General features: G+C 38.3%; 1 pseudogene; it reads right to left on the bottom strand.

Moving 5' to 3' along the window:
- Positions 1-15,698, bottom strand: part of LOC117203284 (ras-related protein M-Ras-like) — a 116,691-nt pseudogene extending 100,993 nt beyond the window's left edge.
- Positions 15,699-18,783: the final 3,085 nt, after the last annotated feature.

Here is an 18,783-nt window from a genome sequence, read left to right as displayed (position 1 = left end):
GTCATTAATGAAGGTTTATATTTTTTTACACTGAGATCTTGCACTTTTTTGCTGTTGGTAGTGGTAAAATTGTCTCTTGTCTTATGGATTTGGGGATTTTATTGTAAATGGTATTTTTTTTCTCAATTTTAGTTGTTACAGGTATAGAGAAATGCAGTTTTTAACATTGATTTTATTTTCCTCAGCTTTGGTAAAATCTTATGAATTCTTTTAACTTTTCTATAGATCCTTTTGGAGAATTTCCTTCAGAGCATCTACAAATAATTACAGTTTTGTTTCTTCCTTTTGAATAATTTATTTTTCAAATCTTGTACCTTTCAATTTATTTACTTAACACACTGGATAGTATTCATTTATAACGCTTAATGCACTGGATAGAAGCTCCATACGCTACTGAAAAGAAACGGTGGTGGAGGACAAGTCTCCTGTTAGAACCTAAGAGGGCCAGCTAACATTTCGCTGTTAGTAAGATATCTGCCGTTGTTTTGTTAAACACTTTTATCAGTAAAGGGAATGTTTTTCTGCTCTGAATCTGCCAAGTGATGTTTATTATGAATGGATTTTAAATTTCATGGAATGCCATTATGCATCCATTTAAATGAATGTATCAGAGTGTTCTCCTTGAATAACGAGTTTTGAATTGAAATGCATGGACAGATTTTCTAAAGATAACCCAATCTTGAATTACATTGTAAACTCGATGGGTCATGCTTTAGAGTTTAGATTTAGCCAGCTAATGTTTTGTTTTAGATTTCTTTTTTATCTCTATTCATTAGAGAGGTGGTGTGTAATTTTCTCTCCTTTACCTTTTTTAACAGATTAATTAGTGCAAAAATTAAATACTCAAAGCAATCATGTATAATTGGAGTTGTATATTAAATATTTGGGGAAAGCTTGGTTGTAAGACCGTCTGGATCTAAAATTATCTTAGTGGAGTGGATTTTTTGTTTGTGTTTTAGAAACTTAGTTCCTTATGTAAAAATTACTCCCATTTTCTATGCTGAGGAGAGAGCAATCTGGGTGAGTTAGATATTTCTAGGATATTTTGTCCATAGCAAGTAAATTGTTTGTTCTATTGGCTTAAAGTTGTTTATAATTTACTTTATTATCTTTCTGATAGCTGCCTGGTCTATAGAGGCTGATTCTTTTGGTCCATGAAATTAGTTATTTGGGTCTTCTTTCTTCTTTTCTCCACAGTCTCACCAGAGGTTTATCAATTTTGGTCATTTTAAAGAACCACTGTTTGGATTTGCCTGGATTTGTTGATCTCTGAATTTTTTTTCTACTTTAATAACTTCTGTTCTGGTTTTAATTTTTTGTGTTCTCTTCTTTCTTGTTTCTTTGGATTTATTTTGTCAGTCTCTTTTTCTCTTAAGTTTTTGAGATAGACATTTAGTTCATTAATTTATAGACATTTCTATATTTAAGATTATAAATTTTCTCTAAGTACTGCTTTAGTTGTAGCCCACATATTCTGATGTATAGAATTTTTATTATAATCCAGTTCAAAATATTTTATTTTCATTATTATTTCTGCTTTGATCAATGGGTTACTTAGAAGTGTCTTTCTTAATTTCCAAAAGTAAGCATATTTTGTTGTACCTTTTTTGTTATTTATTTCCAACTTAATTGCATGGTTGTCAAAAAACCTACTCTGTGTAACCTGAAACTTTTGAAATGTGTTGAGAGTTCCTTATGGACTAGGATGTGTTAAATTTTGGAAAAAATATTCCAAGCATGCTGGAAAAAGTGTGTATTCTGCAGTTGAGTTTGATTTCTTTTCCTTCCTTCCTCCCATCTTTCCTTCTCTCTCTCTCTCTCTCTCTCTTTCTCCATTGCATTAGATCTTTTTTTGTTTAAATCTCTATATCCTTCATGAGTTTTTATCTGCTTATTCTTTTAATTATTGAGGGTGGTATTGCAAAAGTTCCCACAGTGATTACAGTTTATTTTATTTTCTCTTATGATTGTGTCAGGTTTTTTTTCTCTTTTCATGTTTTGAGGTCATACATTTGCATGAAATCTATGCATTGTTATGTCTTCCTAGTAAATTGGAACTTTTATCATTTGAAACTTTCATTACTACCTCTTTATTTCTAGTGATACTTTGCCATAAAGTCAATTTTCTCTGATAATGAAATAGCTACACAGGTTTCTTTTGGTTCGTATTTCCTTGGTATATCTTTTGCTTTCTGTCCTTTCATTTCAGCCTTATGTTTTACATATACATTATGTTTTAGATATATTTCTCATAAATTACATATAGTTGGAATTTTATTATAGTCACTCCATTTTTGCTTTTAACCAGAGCCTCTAGTTTTTAGTTCTTGCTTTTAAATGGAACTTTTAGTTCATTATTATATTTATATATTTATTAGATACAGTTTATCTCATGGAAGGACTCAGGTAATGAGAAATTCTAAGTTGAGCAGAAAAAAAATTTCTGTATAGGATTTTCACAATATTCATTCACTATTGACTTTCCATTTGAAGAAACTAGACAAATAAATTGAGATATGGCGGAGAAAATGGAGCCTCTAGTGGAAACCACTGTTCACAGTTGACTCAGGTGAATATAACTGCTTAGAGAAAGCATCTTTTCCTAGAACAGGAAATATCAGCATTTAACCTCCTCAGGCTTTTATATTTAGGAGATAATAGAGGAATGAAGTTGAATACGTGAATTGTGGTATTTGGAAACTAAATTATATTGGGAACAATAAATATTTTAATCAAAACATCAACAATTAAATAGCATAGTTATAAAGGAGGCAAGGGAAGAAATTTCTAGTGATGTACAACAGGAAGAATAAAACACAAAAATAAATAAAGCATATATTTAAAGCCATTCCTAATAAACATTCCATTGCTGTGTAGCTAAGTGGGTGTGTTTGGAGAATGGGAAGTAATTTAGCACAGATTCCATATCCCCAAGGCAATTTCACGAGTGCACAATTGACTATTCGTCTAGAAAAGCTTCCAAGTTGTTCAATGTCTGGGCATTGAGAATCCTTTGCAAGCTTGCATTAATTTCCACTCCAGCTGCAAAAAATAAAAATGAAAATGAGGTCTTTTTTTTTTTCTTTTAACATCTTTATTGGAGTAGAATTGCTTTACATTGTTGTGTTAGTTTCTGCTGTATAACAAAGTGAATCCGCTATACATATACATATATCCCCATGTCTCCTCCCTCTTGTGTCTCCCTCCCACCCTTCCTATTCCACCCCTCTAGGTGGACCCAAAGCACTGAGCTGATCTCCCTGTGCTATGTGGCTGCTTCCCACTAGTTATTTTACATTTGGTAGTGTATATATGTCCATGCCACTCTCTCACTTTGTCCCAGCTTACCCTTCCCCCTCCCCGTGTCAAGTCCATTCTCTACGTCTGCGTCTTTATTCCTGTTCTGCCCCTAGGTTCTTTAGAACCACTTTTTTTTTTTTTTAGATTCCATATATATGTGTTAGCATACAGTGTTTTTTTTGCTCTTCCTGACTTACTTCACTTTGTATGACAGACTCTAGGTCCATCCACCTCACTACAAATAACTCAATTTCATTTCTTTTTATGGCTGAGTAATATCCCATTGTATATATGTGCCACATCTTCTTTACCCATTCATCTGTCGATGGACACTTAGGTTGCTTTCATGTCCTGGCTATTGTAAATAGTGCTTCAATGAACATTGTAGTACATGACTCTTTTTGAATTATGGTTTTCTCAGGTTATATGCCCAGTATTGGGATTGCTGGGTCATATGGTAATTCTATTTTTAGTTTTCTAAAGAACCTCCGTACTGTTCTTCCTAGTAGCTGTATCAATCTACCTTCCCACCAACAGTGAAAGAAGTTCCCTTTTCTCCACACACTTTCCAGCATTTATCGTTTGTAGATTTATTGATGATGGCCATTCTGACTGGTGTGAGGTGATACTTCATTGTAGTTTTGATTTGCATTTCTCTAATGATTAGTGATGTTCAGCATCCTTTTATGTGTTTGTTGGCAATCTGTATATCCCCTTTGGAGAAATGTCTATTTAGGTCTTCTGCCCATTTTTGGATTGGATTGTTTGTTTTTTGATATTGAACTGCATGAGCTGCTTGTATATTTTGGAGATTAATCCTTTGTAAGTTGCTTCATTTGCAAATATTTTCTCCCATTCTGAGGGTTGTCTTTTCATCTTGTTTCCTTTGCTGTGCAAAAGCTTTGAAGTTTCATTAGGTCCCATTTGCTTATTTTTGTTTTTATTTCCATTTCTCAAGGAGGTGGGTCAAAAAGGATCTTGCTATGATATATGTCAAAGAGTGTTCTGCTTATGTTTTCCTCTAAGAGTTTTACAGTGTCTGGCCTTATATTTAGGTCTTTAATCCATTTTGAGTTTAGAAAATGAGGTCTTTTCAGTTTTGTGAAGTAAGTGATAGAAGCTGGTAGAGATTGAGAGCTTTCACACAATATGTGATCAATATTAACACTGGAACTCTTTTATGACTCAATAATGATCTAAAATGTGTAGCCCTCACTAGAATTTTTTGTAAACATTGTTCAAACGTAGAGGAAAAAACCTGAGTATGGCATAACTGAGAGTAAAAACAGGAGAGAGAAACCAGGTTGCTTTCTCTTTTCCTTTCCCGTTGGCTATGACATTCCTTCTTTTCAGAGGTAGTTTGCCTGTGTTCACATAATCACCTTCCTATACCGACATTGTCATGGGAAGTCTTATAAACAGCTTCATTATTTCACAGGCTATACTAAATGGATGTGACACTGGATACTTTCCAATTGATGATACTACTGATAATCCAATGCCCAACATTTCTTTCATGACTTTTTGCAGACCAGTATTTCAGGATCTATTTAAATGCTTTCTTCATACCTAAAGCCAACCAAACTACAAAAGAAACACACACACACACACACATATTTTGAAAATTCAAATTATGTCTCTTTGGGAAATATGAACAAAGTCTAATTTGGCAACACTCAATTTTCAATTTTATTTTTGAGCATATTCTGAATACATGTATTTAATTGTAGTTCCCAAATATTAAACCAGACTAATAAAGGCATGTTTGTCTAAGCAGCAGACATTCAGCTGACTTTTTCAAGGCTTAAAGCATAGACCTTTTTTCAGACAAGATATGATGACATACCAAGTTTATAATAAAAAAAATATATAGTAATGTTAGAAAAGTTTTTATGTTTTTAACCAAATAATTGTAGTTCCACTTAGGAAAGAATGGTAAAATCCAGTGAAGCCAGGCCATATCAAAAAAAAGTGAGAATGACTTTAATGTTGCTTTCAGCTGAATTTTTGTAGGTGTTATCAATATGCATTTTGATTTTGTTCAGTACCTGTAAGTGGAAAACTTCTAGTCATTTTTCACCTGAGAAAAAATTCTTGAGATGTCACTTTCAAATATAAAATTATACCTCTTGGCAAGCTTTTGCGAGTGTGTATGTACTTGCATGCACACAAACTCATATATGTTTAAATTCTTTTACCCCTCCCCAAAGAAGTTGGAAATCTCCATAATATTACAAATGTCAGATTCAAGTCTAAAAATATACATTTGATTTAAAGCTAATAAATAAAAGCTCCAAGAAGAATTTAAGCCAGATTTTTTTAAATTTTATGTCACATAAATTTGAAGATAAAATAGCATTACCTCTTTCCTACTCTTGCGTAATGTAATTTTGTCTAGTCTTGCATATTTTTATTCTAGAAACATTAACCAGTTACCTATACTATTATGAAAGGCACTCAAAGTGCTCTGAAGAATTTTCAGTAGCTAGCACACTTCTCTCATGTGCCAAGAATATTGCTGGCAGCTGGTTTAGACGGTTTCTGTTGCCATCGATAAGAAATCCAACTGAAACCAGCTTAAGAACAAACAGAAAAAGAGTCCTGGGGAAAGACAGGACCCCAGTCTCAAACAGTGTTAACAGGGCAAGTTTTCCCCCTCACATCTCAGCTCTGCTTCTCTGGGTTGAGCTATCTGAGGTCCCATCCCCATAAGGAAGCTGCAGCAGTTCTAGTGTGTCCCCCACATGTTCTCTACAGAGAACAACTGTTCACTTTCCAGGGGGCACACATAAAATTCTGGAATGGAGTCTCACTGGCAAAGAGGGGCTGGATTTAGGTCCTGTGTTTCTATCTGGACTCCATGACTGGTAAGGGAACTAAATGTATTCATTAGGCCAAATGCCCCATCTTTGCAACCTTACATTTGCACTGATTGAACACAGGAGTGGGGTTGTTTTCGGAGGGCTTTGGGCATAGTTATTTGAGGAGTAATGGGCGGGTTGATGCTATGAGACAAAAATAACAGCCAGTGTCCAATCCACCTTTTTGCAACTGCCTGTTCCCATCCATTCACATCTAACAAAATGCCCTGTGCTTGTGAAACACACCACGTCCTAAATTAAGACAAAGTTTCACCATACTGTTAATTTGCTCAGCTCTAGGTCCAGATTAAGGCTCTCTGACATGCAATTCTTTGGGTTAGTCTTAATCTAACTCCTCCTGTTTGGTGGTCTATGGCTAAATGATAAATTGAACAATTCCCAATGCACCCAATACACAAAAATAGAGCCAGGCTTGTTGTGTGGGGCTGAGGGACCACTTCCCTTTGGGGAATGGAAAACAATGCTCAGAGGTAACAGTTCTGCAAAGTTTTTCTGGTCCATGGGGCCAGGACTCCACGGCTGGTGGTGGCCTTTCCTCATTGGTCGCTTTGGCTGCTCTGACTTTGTTCTCTGGGAGAATCACCTTTGTCTGTTGTCCTCCAGGGCTCCATGGGAGCTCATTTAGGTAGATATCCTCTCTGGAGCTGTTCCACTTTAACATCATCTTTTATTTTTATATAGGGTCAGAGGTCTGTGGATCGTCTTAGGGTTGACCTCTATTCTTTGAAAAACTTTTAATTTTATATAGGAGTAGAGTTGATTAACAATGCTGTGTTAGCTTGAGGTGTATAGCAGAGCAATTCTGTTACACATATACAGGTATCCATTCTTTTTGAAAATCTTTTCCTATTTAGGTTTTTACATGATATTGAGCAGGGTCCCTCCCCTGTGCTAGATAATAGTAGGTCATTGTTGGTTATCCATTTTAAACACAGCAGTGTGTACATATCAGTTGCAAACTCCCTAACTAGCTTCCCCCAACCCTTTATTTTTAGCCATTCTAGGAGTTACTCCAGTTATACAGCTCTTTAAAAGACTTATAAGCCCTTAACCCATTTTTAATTAGCTTATTAGTCATGTTACTATGAAGTTGTAGGAGTTTTTATTTGTTTTGGAGATTAACCTCTTATCAGATATATGGTTTGCAACTATTTTCTCCTGTTTTACAGGTTGCCTTCTCCCTCGATTCATTTTTTTTTTCTTTGTCGTACAGAAGCTTTTTATTTTGATGTAGTCCCATTTGTTTATTTTTGGCTTGGTTGATGGATGGACTCAGTTGTAATAACATTTTATTTTACAAAATATATCCAAAATACTGCCCCTTCAATGTGTAAACAATATAAAAGTTACTAATGAGCTTATTCTACATTCTCATTCTTCTATTAAGTCTTTCAATCTAATGTGTGTTTTGTAATTACAGCACATCCCCGTTTGGGCTCAACCATTTCAAGTGCCCAGTCCTTGCATGTGGCTAGTGGTACCATATTGAGCAACATGGGTAGGCAATGGAGAACCAAGAATGATTTCAAGCAAATGAAAAAAATGCAGTCGGATTTCAATTTCATCTGTCATTTCTGATGGTTTGTATAGTATGAATCCATTGAACAAGGTGGCTAAAATCAACAGGAGTTGATAATTTCAGTTACAACCTTTAAGGAAATTCCCTAGCAGTCCAGTGGTTAGGACTCCGCCCTTCCACTTCAGGGGGCACTGGTTCAATCCCTGGTGGGGGAACTAAGATCCCTCAAGCTGCGTGGTGCGACCAGTTTTTCCCCAGTTGCTTATATGTGTTGCACATTAGAAGTGTTTTATTTATCCCTTCATTCTATGGCTGAGGCTATGGTGGAGAGGACTCTGGAAAATAATCTGAGCAATGTTGAGTTTAGCCATCTCTGTTTAGAGCCAGTGAGCAAAGTTTTATGTACCGAAGCATTCCAAGGAGACCGCAGACTAGACCACATGTATTGTGAGCTTCCCACATAACAGAGACTCTTTCCCATGTAATAGACACTCAGATTGCTCCTCGGTATTTAACTGGTAGCTGCAGGTTCAAGGTGCCCTGCACCACTTTGCCTCACCTAGTGCTAGGGAATTCAGGTGTTTTGAATACTTACCTCTTTCACTCCAGGATTTCTCAGCATTCTAGCTCCACCAGTTTTTTTTTTTTTTTTTTGGAGTATAATTGCTGTACAATGTTGTGTTAGTTTCTGCTGTACAACGAAGTGAATCAGCTATATGTATACATATATCTCCTCCCTCTTGAACCTCCCTCCCCTCCCATCCTGCCCATGTAGGTTATCACAGAGCACCGAGCTGAGCTCCCTGTGCTATACAGCAGGTTCCCACTAGCTGTCTGTCTTACACATGGTAGTGTATATACGTCAGTCCTAACCTCCCAGTTCGTCCCTCCCTCCCCTTCCTCCCACAACTGCGTCCACCACTTCTTAACTGTGTGGCATTAGGCAAGTGAGTTACCTTCTCTTATTCTTTGTTTCAAACCCAGGAAGCAATATAATAACACTCGCCTTACCTGGTCCTCGTAGTAACAAGTTAGGTATATGAAGTGTCAACATCATGCTTGGCATAGAGTAGGTGCTCAACATTATTACCAATATTAACATTAATAGTAATTGTAGAGGAAAATCTAATGACTTACAAACGTTGATGGAAAATTTTCTCCAGGACATAACCTCTGAATGAAAAAAATGATCAATACACAATTCAAAGCTTAATATGGAATTGGGGACGAGAAGAATGAGAAGAGTTGAAAATGATTTAAATGACATCTCATAATACAAAGAACAAATTGAAAAAGCCTGAATGTTGCTATATGGTATCAATCCATGTGTGAAAATGTCAAGAGATTAGTGACCTGGTTTTATAAAAAATGTGGAAGCAAATACAAACAAAAATACACAACAACACTGTGAAGAACATTACAAACCTATTATTTCTTCCTCTCTAACCAGATAGCACCAGCTTGCTGCCCTCCTCCCACCAACTCCCCAGGCCCCGTTCCGAGGTCTCTATGACATCATCACCCATGAGGGATGGCCTGATGTTTGTTTACTGATTGTGCTGCAGCTTGTCACCACACAGCGTGATGTCACACGGGTCAAAGAAACACACTCTGGATCTTTTCTTTCAATAGGCACATGTTTGTGAAAAAATATATTCTGTTTGCTGCTGAAAAAGTCATTGTGAATCCTGACATGTCAACGCGTTTTAAGAAATACCTTTGAGTTCTTGCAGGGCATCTTCTGAGGCAAAGTGCTTCAAGGATCTTCCTCTCTGCTCACAGGCTCTGTATTCTTATTTTCCAGGCTTCTAATTAGTTTTTTAAATCCTTGTTGTAAACAGAATTTTCCAGGTTAAATCAAGGTACCAATCTAAGCAAATGGATTCTCTCTCGCTCTCTCTTTTTTTTTTTTTTAAACATGAAATGATGGTAAGTCTGAGTTAAGCAGTTGTATCAGAGCTGAAAGCTGGGTGAGAGCTTCTGGTCTTCAGCCAGGAACCCAAGGTGGCCTCCTTCAGACAGACACATCTCAGCTCTTCTCCTTCCCTTCAGTATAGTTATGACCATTAAGGAGCTGTGTGGTCAGGAGCAGATGACTTGGGCAACGAAATCTCTCTCTCTCTCTCCCTGTCTTTGCCTTTCTCATTTTCTCTCATTGTGATTTTTATAGTGTCTGCAATAACTTCCTTCGTACCATCCCCCCGACACCACAATATTTGAAGGGAACGGATGCAAAGTCTTACACATTCTCATTCAAATGTCACAGTGTGACATGTCATTTACACTGTGGCCTGAAACCCAACATGCACCATGACAGGTGGCAACCTCATGGGCTGTGCTGTTTCTGTGGTCCCCTCCCTCCAAGTGCAGGGATCTATGAACGATGGGAACTGGCCCAAAGGGCTCCCCAAATAAGCATGAATTTCATTATCATCCTAAATGCAACCGGGCTACTCAGAGCCCATCCCTGTGGGCACACAGACACACACTGTTGGGATCTTTGGGGGGATGTTTCTGATCCAGGATTCTGGGCTTTGCATGAACAACGGGGAAGGTGACACATGAACTTCAAAATCAGTGTTTTTAAGTTTAGTAACTTGAATAACACAGTCCTTTTCTTTAAGGAGAATTTTTTTGAGGTGCACAGCAACTGAAATTCTGGTATAAACCTGTTGAGGGTTTTCTCCTTTGCTTGCCATGACTGCTGAGGTGAGGAGGAATATCAGACACAAAAACGTGTGCCTACAATGGATGAGATGAATCTAACTAACCTGTATCTAGACTGACCATGGGGAGATCAGATGCTTTGGAATCAGAAAATATATGTAGGGTTTCTGGCAAGTTACCTAGGTAGTCTCAATCTCAGATCTGTGAAATGGAGATGTTATGTCCAGTCTTACAAGGTTGTGAAATCAGTGATGCAATTATCCAACTTTCCTAAGGACTGGTTTGGTTTGTATAATATTTTGGCAGATTTTAGGTGGCACAGAGATGAACTTTATAAAATTGTACTCATGTATTTGGTCATGCACGTATTTCTTCACCTTGCATTTATGACAAATGATATTGATTTCCTCCTTTTTTTTAATTTAAAGATTTCCTTTTTCATTCATTCTTTTCAATGAAAGGGTGAGTATATCACACAAGAGTACAAGAGTATGGAGAGAAAGCAAGCACCCTTATGATGGTCCTGTGTGAAATGCTGAAATTTGAAAAAAGGTTGACACTTGGGATACGTGAAAACCCAGCCCTAGCGCCTGGAACATGGTGATGGGCTTTGTCATCATTATGTTATTACAGAGGAAATATCTTGAGTCTGTCTTTAATGGTGAGATCCTTCAAGACTGATCCCATTCACAACCGCCACGGAGCAGGGCTCCAGCCTGGCTGGAGGTTCAGGAGCCAGGGTGGCGTCCTCCCTCCTCTCCAGGCCCCACAGTGCATCCGCTCTGGGAACCTCTCAGCTCTTGTCAGAGCCACAGGGGCAGACAGCTGCCTTCTGCTCTCAAATCCTTTCTACCTCAGGTCACAGTGCTTTCCTGAGAGTCAGAGATGATACAAAATTTAGAAGTTAATTTACCATGCCAGTGAAACAGAAGATTTTTCACAAGTTGGAGGTAGGTAGGGTTTTAGGAAAAGGTGTGCCATAATGGTTCAGACCTTAAGGTTTTAGCTGACTGGAGCTAAAAATCCTAATTGTGGTTGGTTTTTTAAAATTTATTTCCCATGTGATAAGCAAGGTTTTTCATCCGTAAGGCTCAGTTTTCTCTTCTGCAATATCAGGCTAAATGTACCCACTGTACAGAGCGTTGTAACAATTAAATCGAAAGATGCATGTAAGTGCTTCACCAGGTATCTGGTAGCGTCAGCTCAGTAAGTGATGACTTATCAGATGTTTTGACATACTGGTGGTTAATTCTCATTGACAATTCAGACATATGGACCAAACTGTAGATTTCGACTCCTAAAAAAGGAGTTACTGTGTAAGCTTACACTCGGCCTCAACTGGCACTTGGCTCAGCTTGACTGCACAGCAGACACACACAAAATGTGTACACCACGTGCACACACACACGCACACACAGTCAAGAAACTTCTAAGCACTGTGTCTTCCAAGACCAGAGAAATCACTGTGTCCAAGCCCCTCATGTCGCACACAAGGACCCATGACACAGAGCTCAAGTGATTTGCTAGTGTCCTGTGACTTACTGGTGTTGAGCTATAATCTCATTGAACCTACATACATTTCCTCTGTTTCTTCATGACCTCAGGCTTCTCGAATTTATAGTCTACAAGTTATAATATTGTTAGCTGTACATTTATTAAACTCATGAAACCCATTTTTGCATCTATTTTCCCATAAATGCTATTTTTTGAAGCACAGAGGGCTGAAGAGAGATCTCAGGGACCACACTGCAGAGCTGGGCAGCCAGGTCAAGGATGTCTTTGTAAGCAGATTAAGGAATTTGACTTTATCTTGGAGGCATTGAGGCACCACCAAAGGGTTTTAAATAGAAGATTATCGTGTTCACATTTGTTTTGAGAAGGCCCTCCTGGCTGAAGAGGGGAGATTCTACTGGAATAGTGCAAGACTGATGCAGAAGGCCAGGCAGGGGTTTCTGTATCTCAGATACGAGTGACGGTGAATCAAAGACGTATCTATGGAGAAGGACAGAGCGGGCAGATTAGAAAGAACCTTCCAAATGGGATCAACAGGGCCTGGTGTTAATTCATTTGGGAGAGGAGAGGGCAGGAGGGTGGATCTACTATTTAAGCCTCATGACAGCACTTTTCATGATCTCATTGAAGCTTCTCAACAATTCTGTAAGGCTGGCTGCATCATCTCATTATTTAGTGGATGGTTTATACCCTGTTTAGTTTTGGAGAGTCATTTTGCAGGCCCAGATTCAATAGATCTAGGTGTGGAAACACTTCACACTTATTTAATTCCACTCTGTTCAATTCAGTTCAATGTTAATGCAAACCAAAGAAAGAAATACTGAGATGAGAAACATCATTTCTTTTTTATAGCATTAACGATTTGATAGAGACAACATCACATCTGTGACCGTGAGAAGCTTAATGTCTTAGACCAGCCATAAATGGTTTCTCAGAATACCCTTCACCTCTTTTTAAAAGTAAATTGTTATCTTCATGTGACAATACATTTCTAAAACCTGTTGTGGAATCACAGTAGTAAAAAGAAAATTTAAGTTAAGCCCTAGAAATATATATCTAGACTCTAGACTTTTCTCTCTCCATCCACAAACACATATGCAAAATATCCATGAAGTTTTCACCTCTCTATTTTCAAAAATAAGCCACCATACTGTGTCCATTAAGAAACTGCAATGTAGATTATCTCTGTGAGTTCAAAGTCCTAAGATAATTATTTCTTCATTGCTTCAAGGTGACCTCAATGGATTAAATAGCACTTAATGTAAAAGGGAACCATCAACAAGCCAATGACCAAACACATTATCGAGTGAGTGACGAGTAAGCTTAACTCTCAGACTTTTCTCTAAGTGGAAAAGAAAAACCTTTGTTATAAGTAGAAACAACTTCAGGAGTTTTTATGCACTCTGTATTGTGTAATAAATTCATATTTACTTACCCATAAGCCACCATTATTCTGCTTAATAAACTCCATTGTGAGGAAGAGGGGTAGATGTGTATTTGCATATTGTATTGATCTCATTTTTTGAATATTGTCCATTAGAGCCTGTATAGGTCTTATTGGTACTTCAAACCCATTTAGATGGGACTGAAGTCAACTGCACGGCCAGCGGGATTGAACATCATTTTTAATTCAAAGGAAGAAGGGATCCTGTCTCTGATCATAGTTCTGAGGAGTGGAATGATTGGCAGAGACTTAATATTGAGATAAAGTACCACAGTCACTGGGCTTCGACAAGAGAATGCATTACTGACCTTTAACAGGGGTTAGATAAATAATAGCTAACTGCAGAGAGAGGCTCTTCACACTGAGATGCTGTTACCAGAAACACAACTATCGTACTTTAAATCTGGAACCACTGGAGCACTTCATTTGGATGTGGAATCGGATAAACCTGAGGGAGGGGCTTCACAGGGCAGACATCAGGATTTTCTGAATGGGCCCTACCTCTGCCCTTGTTATACTGAGTTCATCACCACTTGCCGCCTGCCCCCGGGACCGAGGCTGCAGACCACAAGAGTAGAGCCAGCCCTCCCTTTGGAAGTGTCTCAGTTCCCTGACATATGTGTGATTTTGTTTCAATAGAGCTAAAAATCCCTGAATCCTCAGCGGGTCTTACAGGGGAACACACCTCCAAACTCGACTCCAAAAAAAACCCACATTAAGTCTCTTGGCTGATTTCCTTCCTTTTTGTCCTATTTTGATTTCAAACATGGAGAGATAGACTTTGTCAGCTTGCAAATATTTTGTCCCTTTTCATGTCCTGGCTTGTTCAGCACCAGACAGTCAGGTGTCCTGTGTCAGAGGCGGTGAATTCTTCCAGGAATTCTAGGATTCCATGTTAGCTGACACATTTATTTATTTATTTATTTATACATTTATTTTATTTATTTATTTATTTATTTTTGGCTGCATTGGGCCTTCGTTGCCGTGCGTGGGCTTTCTCCAGTTATGGCGAGCGGGGGCTACACTTCATTGTGGTGCGCGGGTTTCTCATTGCGGTGGCTTCTCTTGCTGCGGAGCACGGGCTCTAGGCACGCGGGTTTCAGTAGTTGTGGCACACGGGATTAGTTGCTCCGTGGCATGTGGGATCTTCCCAGACCAGGGATCGAACCCGTGTCCCCTGCATTGGCAGGCGGATTCTTAACCACTGTGCCACCAGTGAAGCCCATGACATTTAATATGCTTACTTGTTTTGGGTCTCTTTCCCTTCTACCTTTGTTGCTTGGTTCAAAATAAAATCATTATGACTTTCCTACTATTCCACACACTCAAAAGACTGTATTAAGAACAAGAAGATAGTGTTTGCAAATCACTTGAATCTCTCTGAAGAAAATTACTATCTAGGTTATACTTAATATCATCTTTAGGAGTACTGCCTGGTATGAACAGTAACCTTTCTAAACATTATCTTCATAGATTTTAGAACAATCCTTTAATAAAAGTTTCCCCTCCCCATGTTCTGTTAGATCCATAAGTACTAACATATCTGAGTATATTTTATATTGACATTCTCCCTAACTTCATTGCCATCATTATCATTTATTCCAGAATTTAAGACATGAAAATAACAGATCATATTATGCTTAATGTTATGTTCAAAAGTCAAGATGACAATTAAGAACCAATGAATGGATGATATGTACGGTTAGATAGATTTAGAGATGGAGGTAGAGATATAGAGTTAGGAGGAGAGATAAGAATACAGGTACCCAGATGGACATGGATGGTAATAGGATACAGATGGAGACACAGTATATGTAGGTTAGCATCAAAACACAGAAAAGAGAGCTTACTGAAGCATTCACATGGAATTAATCCTTAAAAGCAATTGGTTTCGAGTTTTTAAAATTATTACAAGATAATAAAAATAAATGGGCAATCTAAATTATAGAGTGTAGTAAAGCACACTTGGGAGATAAAACCGTAAAGTGAGGAAGTCACTTCCATGAAAGTGGGGAGAGTGTGTCCGTCATTCTCAGGGACTGTTTCTACCCTTAACCTAGGTGGTCATTACCTGGGTGTTGACCTTACACAATTCATTGCATTGTGCATATATTTTGTATGCATTTCTGTGGTTGAGTTATATTTAACATGAGACAGTTGTTTTCCAAAAGTTGTTACAAGCAAAATCCTGCAATAGTGTGGGGAGCAGGTACTTGATGAAAATGTGCTGAGTACACTTAGGCATGGTTTTACTGCCATAGATGGCTTTCTTGTAGTGTGTATGCAAAGCCTGCACCAGCACACAGAGAGAGCCCTTATCTGGTGCACAGAAGCCAATGACACCCACAGCAAGGGGCACCAACGTGGTGACCATTACAGCCTGCCCGAGGTGCAGGAGGGTATTGGGAATGACCTCAGGGCTGTAAAGACCACTGTAATTAGGTAACCAGGCAATGAAAAACACAACAAAATGTGGCTCTGTGAGAGAATAGCTAATTAAAAGTCTTTACTGGGCTTCCATTGAGCTCAACTAAATCTTTAGGTGGTATAAACTAGGCAGAAGAATTAGAGAAGCTTCTGAAGAAGGTGATAGTTTATCTGAAGGAAATGTTGGCCCAGGAGAGTCATTTATGAAATCACAAGCCCCTGGTAGCAAATGCAAAATAATGTATGTCAAAATAAGGAAAACATAAGTATTATTGAAGGGGCATAGTAAAGGAAAGATTGGCATACTCTGGCTTGAGAAGAGTGAGTGTGTGTGTGTGTGTGTGTGCACGCGTGCGTGCGCGTTTTAAAGGAGGACACAGGCACTGTGTGTCCTCCTTCAAAAGGCAGGAAGGAATGAGATTCCAGATGGGCTTGGGAGAGAGTCTGCTTGTCGGTAAGAGAGTCATGTGATGAAAGGGATTGAGGAAGGATATCCAGCCCACGATAGCAGGGTTTTAGGGGGTTGAGAGGGGTCAGCAGCAGCAACTGGAAGTTTACTCCAAAAGTCAGTCCAGTGCAAAGAGGGGAGCCCGACCATGGCTGTAAAGGACTACCAAAGTCAAGGTGAGGGACACCTGGAATCAAAGACCTTCCAGAAAAATCATTTAAGTCACTGGCCATAGTGAATGATGGTGCTTGGAGCAGACTATCAAGAATATTGGAGGAAATAAAAAGAGCACCTTCAAAGTCACTTATTCTTCCTGCAAAGCAAAGACCCTAAAGAACACAGCTTGTAACTAGCTGCTAATAACGGATTCTGTTAATTATTACTGGCTTAGTACATGCTTTAATAATTCAATTTTTCTTTAATGACAAGACAGAGTTTACCAAACCGTGGTGATCATTTAATACTTCAAGCTCTGTTTTATTACCAAATTTGCATAGATATCTATAAAAAAAACACGTAGAAGGAGAGAAAAGTTTTCTATGCATCTTCCTGGGCTAAATTGCAGTTTTTGTTTTAACAACATGAGGAACTATGTGGGAATCACTTTGAAATTAGCAAAAGTTATAGTCATTAAAACTGTCAAATGTAACAGGAAGAAAGAAACCACCACCCAGCCTTTCTCCTTTATATACGCGGGTTCCCAGCTGTGTTCATTGTGAAGGGAGAAAAGGGAAAATGAAAAGATATTGGATTTCTGCCAGAGAAGTAAATGGAAACTCCATATTCCATTTATTGCCATGGCCAGCTTGACTTCTACTCATAATATATTTAGTTAATGCAAATAAAATGACTTAGTCTTGGTTGGAATGAATCATCGTATTAATGATCAGACTCAGGTTGTCAAAATTGTCATCCTCTCCATCGAGATCCCAGATGCCTAGCTTTTTAAGTACAACTTCTGAAACGCCTTTGGTTGCATGTATTCTTCAGTTTTAGGGGTACCAATTCCCACTTCTCTCTTGTTTCATTCTGTGGCTTGTTTCTCAACGATCCCTATAAGGGAAATACCCAGGGAGGCATTTTCCCCACTTCCCACTCCTGCTTTCCAGCTGGAATCCTGAATCCAATTATAAATCCATTAAAATGTATATAAATGACTGAAACCATAGCATGCCTTTGCAAGCCCGGCCACTTTTCCTTGCTTCTAGAAGAGGACCCTAGCCATGGCTTGTGTGAACTAAATGTTTGGACAAACCATCATTTTAGAATCTGCTTTCTATATATTTGGTGATTTTTTTTTTTTTAAGAATAGCAGCCTGCCATACCTTCCAGTACTATTTTTAATAAAGTTTCTTGAATTTCAAACTCACATATTTTCAGCCACATGGGAGACCAGTCAAGCTACTCTCACTGTAAAATAAGGATGAGGTAATGACAAATCTGTCAGAGCGGATCAGGGCATTAATATAAAGGATGCTTAAAAAGATATTCAGGCAGACACACTAATTTACAGAAACTTCTTAAAGGCCTTTAGGCCAATAGAAATAGAGCTGTTTACAAAATATTTTGCCCGAGATGAATTGTTTCTCAAGTTATCTTCATAGGCAATTCATTAATACCAGTTTTCTTCTACCTGTTCAAAATAATATCTTCCTATCCAGTTCCAGAGCCTCTAAACAAATAATTTTCCAGGCCTTAATTAAGGAAGACAATCATTTGCCTTTTTAAAAATGTAAAGGCACAATTTTTTTTTTCACAACTGTTACTGCTCAAAATGAGAATAAATCTGATTTCTGGTTTAGAGGTGCATGCCTAGAAAGAGAGAGACCACGTTAGTTTAGAAGGGGCAGGGAGGCCCACTCAGCTGGAGCGACATGATAAACCTGGGTGACATAATTAGCTACATCAGACAGAAACATTGAAGGAGCCCCACAAACGCAGTCAGCTGATGAGATAGCAGCCCTGAATTTGGCCAGCCAGATTATCACAGTGTCCGTGAAAAGCATCACTTTGTTTTAAACCATCAGGCTTTTTTGTCTGTAGGATGTATTCCAAATTTCTCAGCTTGCCGTTTAAAGCTCTCTGAAGCTGTCTTTAGCCAAACTTTACTACATTATTCTCCCAAATCTCTTTGCAGACCATTCAGGCTGTCTTCTGATTGTGCCGGACAGATCGCTGCAAACACCTGTGAAGCTCTGCGTGCACACGTCGCTTATAATTACTAATCCTACTCATATTTCCAGATGCATCTTAACTCCTGTATCCACCAGGGCATCTTCCCTGGCAAACTTACTTGGGAAAAATGTTTGCCTTTTCTAAAAGTACTCAATATGCCATTTGTAACTATCTTGTAACATCATTAATCACTGAGACACACTACAGTTATTTATATAGATGTCTTATTTCACCAATAAATTACAAACTTATTAAAATCATAGCTTATAATTTGGCCTTTGTTATACACTCAATACACAGTCTCTTGCACTCAGTAGGTGCTAAGTACATATTTTCTTTATGCTAATGCACCATCTTAAAGTGTCCTTTCACACCCTCACTCTATCTCTGCAATTTACAATATAAACCA

Source organism: Orcinus orca, chromosome 13 (assembly GCF_937001465.1).
Source record: "Orcinus orca chromosome 13, mOrcOrc1.1, whole genome shotgun sequence".
NCBI lineage: Eukaryota > Metazoa > Chordata > Mammalia > Artiodactyla > Delphinidae > Orcinus > Orcinus orca.
The sequence above is the reverse complement of the archived record's forward strand: the minus strand, read 5'-3'. Positions and strand labels throughout refer to the sequence as shown.